Source organism: Rhopalosiphum padi, chromosome 1, assembly GCF_020882245.1.
Source record: "Rhopalosiphum padi isolate XX-2018 chromosome 1, ASM2088224v1, whole genome shotgun sequence".
Lineage (NCBI taxonomy): Eukaryota > Metazoa > Arthropoda > Insecta > Hemiptera > Aphididae > Rhopalosiphum > Rhopalosiphum padi.
The window spans coordinates 32105175-32113441 of NC_083597.1; positions in this window are offsets into that span (position 1 = coordinate 32105175).

The following is an 8267-nucleotide window of genomic DNA, read 5'->3' on the forward strand; positions in this document are numbered from 1 at the left end:
ATGTATAATTTATAATATGTACAAATAATACATAATATATTTTTGGAGAGTAATAAAAGCCGCCTCTTCGTGGTACCATTGATTATAAATATGTTGTATTTATAATCAATGGTGATTGGTGGTACTCTCTGGCCTCTGGGTAATGTTAAATGCATTGACATAATATTATGTCAATGGTTAAATGGCTTTGTAAAACTAATCTACACAAATAAATAATAAAGTGATTCCCATAGTGTATATTATAAAAATGTTTGTCAAAAAGTGCTATAATATTCTTGGGCGAAAAGGGAAAGTAGTTTTAAAATATTTGTGCGAAATGCGAAGGGTCATTTTTGAGCAAAAAAGTCCCGCCGTCAAATAAAACCTATTTTATATGCTCATAGACTTATAAAATTGATTATTAAAAATTCAAAACATATTATTTTTTATGAACTGCACATATTATGGACAACTGCATGTTAGTACAAGTTCTGCATAAATTAATACCTAACTATTTGTAATTTTATTTTTATATTAAAAAAATATGAAAACTACTTTTTATTAAAATATATTTTTCCTTCGACTATTTTTAATTGGGTTTTTTATTACCATAAAAACTTACATATTTATTTATTATTGACTATTATATACAGTATCAAACGTGATGTATCAGAAAAAAATTAGTAGGTACCCAAACGTGTTATAGCTTATTTATTATTATAAATCATTGAATTTAAATTTAACACATCCATTACAATATGACTTATTATAGTTAATATTATCTTGAATCGTATGCTACATTGTTACACTGATTTAACCATAGAATATAGATAGGCATAAAATAATATAATATAATTACATATCATTTCATGTAAATAATATAAATGATTGTGCATTTGTTAGGGTACGTATACCTTACTCAAACTCAATAAATAATTTTAATATATTTTTTTAATTTCTATAGTATAGCTTGTTATACAGTTCTCATCACTTATTTCGAGCATTGTAAAATCAAAAAAAAAAAAATAGAAACGTCGATACCACGACTCTTCTGTACATTATAGGTGTCGAGTGGGTCATTATATTATGGATGTGTTAAATTTTAATTCAATGATGTATCAATATCACTGTATACGAAAAACGATTCTGAGCGGAGACGATTTTTCAGCCTATAAATCATATTAAATTTGCCTAACCTATTTCGTGATATATTTTTTAAAATAATTTTTATTAGTCATTTATTTTACTATTGATATTACAGTAATAGGTTGATATAATTTTTTTGTATTATATTGCAGTTATTATGCAGTTATATTAATCATATATATAATAATATTTATACCATATTATATCAATTTACATAACTCTAAATATAATAACATCTTTCTGTAAATACCGTAAAATAGATTCATAATATAAATAGATAATATATCTCAAAAGAAATTAAAAAGGTCTGCAAGTACAGTATCCCACGAATAAAGTTTTTAAATTATAACAATAATTAATATCGTTATTTATCATTTAAATAAGTAATTTCGTCCAAATTTAAACTTAAAATGTCTATATTTATTAGTTTCTATAGTAGTGCAGACAGTGCAGTTGTGCACATTTGTACAGTACTACAGTGTAAAAATTAAAGCTAGTCGAAACACGCAACCCGCGTTATAATGAAATTGGTGTACACATAACCAATACCTATTGGCTATTAAATTGTTTTCAGCGAATTATTTTCGACGTCGCCGCGTCGTTGTGCGTTGGCATCGGCATTATATTATTATATTATTTTTACTCTCATTCGTTTATTATATTCTGATTATCAGCTGATAATATTAGCTAGTCGATCATCAAGGTTAATATAAATATCATATAATAAATATAATAATATAATATATTTATATTAACCTTGGTCGATCATTATCAGAAATTCAAAACATTAATCGTGTTTCTGTTTTTTATCGACGACCTACATTAACGTATATTAATATATTATTATTCGTGTATTTGTTTTCAACTTTTAAAATGAATTCAGTTCAGCAAATACTGCAATGCAATTTTTCGACAATCTCGTTGGAAAAAAAGATGGAAATAAAAAATAAAAAGGTAGGCCTACTCCAGACTTAAATATTAAACAAATTACTAAATGTAAAACGAGAGATTATGTAAGAGAATTTAGAAATGATATATACAAAACCCATGACTGGATTTGTAGTGGTAGTTCAGAAACTAATCGTTTGTACTGTTTTCCCTGTCTACTTTTTGGTCAAAAATCTAATGATGCCGCTTGGGTAAAGAATGGAATAAACGATTTAATTCATTTAACTTCTAAAATCAAAACACACGAAAAATCAATGACACACATAAATTCTCAATTAAATTTTAAACTATTATAGGAAAACAAGACATAAGATAACAACTTTCTAGTGCGTATCGATTGAAATGGTTGAATATCAAACAATACAATGAAAATATAAGTCATAATCGTTCTATATTGAATAAAATAATAAATTGTATTACATTTTGTGGAGCATTTGAGCTTGCACTCCGAGGTCACGATGAAAAATCAAATTCAGAAAATCCCGGCGTATTTCGAGGTCTTATAAACTTTAGTTCAGAGTTAGATTCGGTACTAAAATGTCATATTGAGAACTCTTCGGTATTTAAAGATTTGTCCAAATCAATCCAAAATGATTTACTAGAATGTTGTTTTGCTGTTTGTCAACAAAGAATAAAAATGAAATAAAACAAGCAGAATATATTTTTGTAATTGCTGACGAAATAACTGACGTATCTGCTCAGTTTCCATTGTCAATAATATTTAGATATTTGTTATTGGATGGAACACCAGTAGAAAGGTTTTGGGGATTTTTCAATCCTACTGGACACGATGCGAAATCGTTGTCTGAATGCATAATATTCAACTTGTCCAAAAAGTCCTAGAATCGCCAGATATGTTGATTTGTTAGAGTTACGACGGTGCAACCGTGATGAATGGACGTCTCAATGGTGTACAAAACATAGTAAACAATAGCTATAAAAATGCTATGCATTGCTATGCTCATCAGCTTAATTTAATTTTAACTCAAGCAACTTCACAAAATCGTGAGATAAGGATTTTTTTTCAAACCTAACTGATATAACAAATATTTTTTCCAACAGTCCACAGCGGGTTACGGTTTTAGATAAAATTGTTAAACACAGAATCCCTCGATCATCTAATACTAGATGGAATTTTAAAAGTCGAATAGTAAATACTGTGTATGAGAATCTTGAGCCGTTAATTGAATGTATCAAAGTAATTGAATCAACATTTAATCAAACCATAGCAATTAATCAAGCCGGAGCACATGTACCTGAAATATAATAATATTTGTACCTACTTTGTCATAGTATTTTTACTTGAAAATGTATTATTATTATTATTATTATTATGTATTTATTATTATTACTTGTAAAAATATAAACAGAAGAAAAGGTAATTGGTAAATAACTAAAATTTGTAAACAATTATTTAATACAATTTATAATATATATATATGTATATTATATTGGTTAATATATTTTTTTTTTGGATGTGCACAACTTCATTAAAAACCCACTCGAGATTTATTTATTTATTTATTATTCACTGGCACTCTTAGTATGAAATACTTGTGAAGAATCTTAACAATCTTGTATTACATTTTTAAATACTTTTGATATAAAAAGAAAAGTGTACCTATATATACTAGCTGTATATCTACAGCTAGGTATATACATGATGCACCGTGCACTTTATCCTTTACCATACAAAATAGGTACATCCATGTTAAATTTGGTTGCATAAGCATAATAATGCTAAATACTAATATTTAGCATAGGTACCTAACGAGTGTGGATAAATAATATTTTTGTTTTTCTGATTTTGTGTATAGATGATATTTCCAAAATATTGGAAAAAATAAAGAACTATATATATCTAACACTATTTGAATCATCGGTAGGTATAATTGGGTAGGGTGGAGCCTATACATTATGTATATATGTATATAATATATAAACACATAAATTACTATAGGTAGTGTTATATAAATTACGAAAATATGAAGAAAAAAAGCTATGGTTGGGGCAATTGCCTGTCTTCCTCATTTGCCCCTCCCTGAGGACACCCCTGTTCTATAATATGAATCGCGGACGAAAAGTCCGTTTTAAAAAAAGTTGGACAAAAAGTCTGAAAATATAAAATATTTTATAGAATTAATATTTATTTTAAAAATTTAAAAATGTTTGTACGCATATTATATTATTATATTTTCGTATAAGTATAACTAACAAAAATATAATGAAAATCCACTATAGTTAGGTACTTATATAATATATATATATTATATAATATGTTATATGTATAAAGAATAAACAATAATACTTGATAGTTAAAATTAAATTAGTAAGTATTATAAATTTAGACAATTTAGTTACAAATAAATTTTGATAAAGTTGTTCTTAAGAATTTAAGATATTGTGTGATTGTATGTTAATATTTGTAAATACGTGTATCTATGTACTACGTAACTATTGGCTATTAAAATTAATAATAAATTATATAATTATAAATGAAAATAAGAAAATATTTGATCCTGATTTTTAATATTTTTTCTAGTTTTGAGAAAGACTGTGAATTACACTGAAAGCGTTCGGCGGCTGTACGAACATGCAAGCCACATGTTTGATACTAACTATCGTATTAAATAATTCGTAGTTTATTTCGAAATTAGAAAAAATATTAAAAATCAGGAGATTAATAAAATTAAAATGTTGACACGTCAATATTTTCAAAAAAAATAACTACAAGTTGCTATCTTCATTTTTTTTAGAAATAATTAAATAAAAAATATATTTTTTAACTATTTTACCAAAACATTAAAATAAATTAAAACATCAAATATTTTTAGTTCTTGTCCCTGTGAAACTTATTAAAAAATCAAAATTATGATATCTCCATTATTTCAGGAGATATTGCAATGAGTAAATCCTCACGGGACACTCTGTCTAAAATGTTTATATTATCATTTTCTATACACGATAGTCGCAAATCGCAATAAGTACAGAGTACAGTTTTGACTCTTTTTGAGCTATTTATAGGAATGAGCAGTTTTTGATATTTTTTTTTTAGTTTTTCTTTTATGTCGATAAAAAAATGTTGTCGTCAATACTCAATTGCTTGAAACTTTAATAAATATATCCCACATATTATATTGTTTTTTTTTTGTATAAAAATATTAAAACATTAAAATATGTACAATTTTCTTACAATAATTTGAATTTCTAATTTTTCCAAAATTAGATACCTACGAGTAACAAGTAAATTATATAATATTTTAACGAATAATAACATAACAATGCAAGTTATTTTGTTGCCATTCTAAATCATTATTCGCGAGGACTTATTGGACTTAAATTGTTTTATATACTTATTATATATTTATTACTATATGAAATAACATTTTTAAAATATTTAGATTTATTTTAATCTATTATTGCCTTATTCATATCATGAATCTATTCAGTATTAAATCCATTTTACGGTGTTGTAAGCAGAAATTAATGTTTATTAGGTACAACAATTATAAGATAGTTAAATTAATCCTAATCTTCAAAAAATTATTCAGTCATATTTAATCTATTTTATCTATACTATGGTTGTATACACTATACTGGTATATCGCCTATGCACAAGAATAATGACACAACTCAAAAATTATGTATTTCTAGTTAGCATCAAAAATCAACTCTATGGAATGTATACTTTCATACAGAATAAAGAGGCAAGTCAAATAATTTATAGTTTTGTCAGAACGCAGTAGTGTCACTTTTCCACTATTAATTAATTAGTACACTGTTTTGTAGAACAATGACATCTTATGAGTAATATGAGTTATGACTTATGAGTGTTATGACCCTGTTGTTATTGATATCACAAATCGTTTATGAAGAAAAGTGACGTTTTTTGAGTTGCTACATACAACATACGCCATTGCTAATATTTTTTTATTTTGTGTATTTTTAAATATAAAAATTATGAATAAAAGAGAAACAAAACAAAATTGTAATTATATGTACAACATTAAAATATAAATAATCTATTTTGCTTATGGCCATAACAATAAATGCAAATTAAGTAAACCTTTTCTAAATTATAAATAATAAAAATAAATCTCTCAGCCAAAGTGATGCCTATGTCTTGATAATAGTCAGAAATTATAATGTTTATATGATAAAACCTCCGATTTTAGATATAACGGTTATGTAATATTATTATGGGAGTCAGTTCTAAACTTGAAGTGGAGTATTTTACTGGAGAGGGAGGGTGCTGGGGATTTTAGGAACTAGCACCTAATATTAGGTATCAAGAAACCTTTACCACATGAAACGTATTGTGATTGATAATTTGGATTTTTATAACCTAATGAGATGTATCTAGTATCTACCTTACGTAGTATTTTTTTTTTTACTTACAGTAGCCAATAGATATTTAAATACGATGGACTTAGTGGTAATATAGCCAACAACTAACTTAAATCTAATATCGTTATATATTTATTTATGTTATTAATAATATAAATATGTACCTAAGTAATAAATACCTATCCTAATACTATAAAGTAAATACTATTTTATTTTTATTTTATTTATATGTGTTCGTGGAGTACAATTTGAGAACTTCTGTGTTAGAAAATCGATTGCTTGAATATTTAATAGATAATTATGTTTGTAGTTCTCTTAAATTAAAATGTTATAGGATAATGTGCATATAATTACCACACTAAAAGGAGAAAATTCAAATTCAAAAAATGATCACTATGACATGTCATTAAAAATATCTCAAAACATCAAAACGTTATTGTTTGTGTAAGAAAAGCGTCGAAAGCGTTAATAAAAAATATGCAAAATATAAAAAGCATCTATTACATCCTATATGAGATACAAAAGTAGCCACTATGGGTACAGGTTGATGTAATATTATATAACTGAGTTAAAAATAATAAAACTATTATTTTTTTCGTAAAAAATAAAGTCAGTATGTAGTAAAATTACGTGTAAAATTTGGCATGTAAATATGTAATAGGTATATGAATTTTAATATACCTACTAACAATACTATACTAATAGTATTATAATAACTTTTAGTATTGTACTCGCTGTGTTATGGTAACACGACCTACATGTTATCTTCTATTATTAAAATTTGTACTAATAAATGTTATTTTTTATTAATTACTCAAGTTATTAAGTTAAGTGTAGATACTTGTACCCGTTTATTATTGTGTAATTTCATTTTTAATATAATTAACAATTGTTATATGCTTGCATGTTTTTGTTTATCTCGCATCTTGGTTTTAATTATGGTAATGAATCCACAACTTACTATAAAAATTATTCAATGTGTATTGCCATTGGTATAATTTCATGAAAAGTGGCATAAGTCAAAATATTTTTTTATTTTGTTTATTTTTAAATATAAAAATTATGAATAAAAGAGAAACAAAACAAAATTGTTATTATATTATGTACAACATAACAACAATTTCTTAAAAATCCATACATTATTTTCTAAAAATAAGACGAATAAATTAAAACAAAGTTTTTTCAAATTTTCAATCGGCTCTACTGAAAAATGCATGATTTTGAGTTGTGTTACTATTCTTGTGCATAGGCGAATTATACTGTTTAAGTGTTAAATTATATTTTAATGTGTGATTGTTGCACCTAATTACATACCTACAATTCAGATTTATGAATTCAAAAAACAATAATAATAACATGTTTTAAATAATAAAAATAAAACTAATTTTATATCTCCCTGACAAAGGTCAAAAATATTTTTGATTTTTTTTTTTATGAAATAGATTCAAATAAACCCCAATATTGCAATATATTCAAACATATTATTTTGCACAAAATATTCTTTAACCTTGAAGGCTTGAAATATGTTATTTGCTAAAAATTGTGTATATATCAGTTGATAGGAAAATAAATCGTTGAAAAAGTCTATCTAATTTTAGCTGCATATTTTCAGTAATAAAAATATATAAAAACTAAAAAAACATCAAAATCTGTTTCGATTTATGACTATTATTATAATTATAATAATATTATATTATATATTTCAGTCTTTGTCCTTAGTCAATGTAGAAAGTAGATACCATGGTTGGAAATAAAAATATGGGTTGGTAACAAAGTACAAATAATTGTTGTGAATTGTGATAACTGATATTACTTATCACGTGGATACGTAGCAACTATAGCAAGAA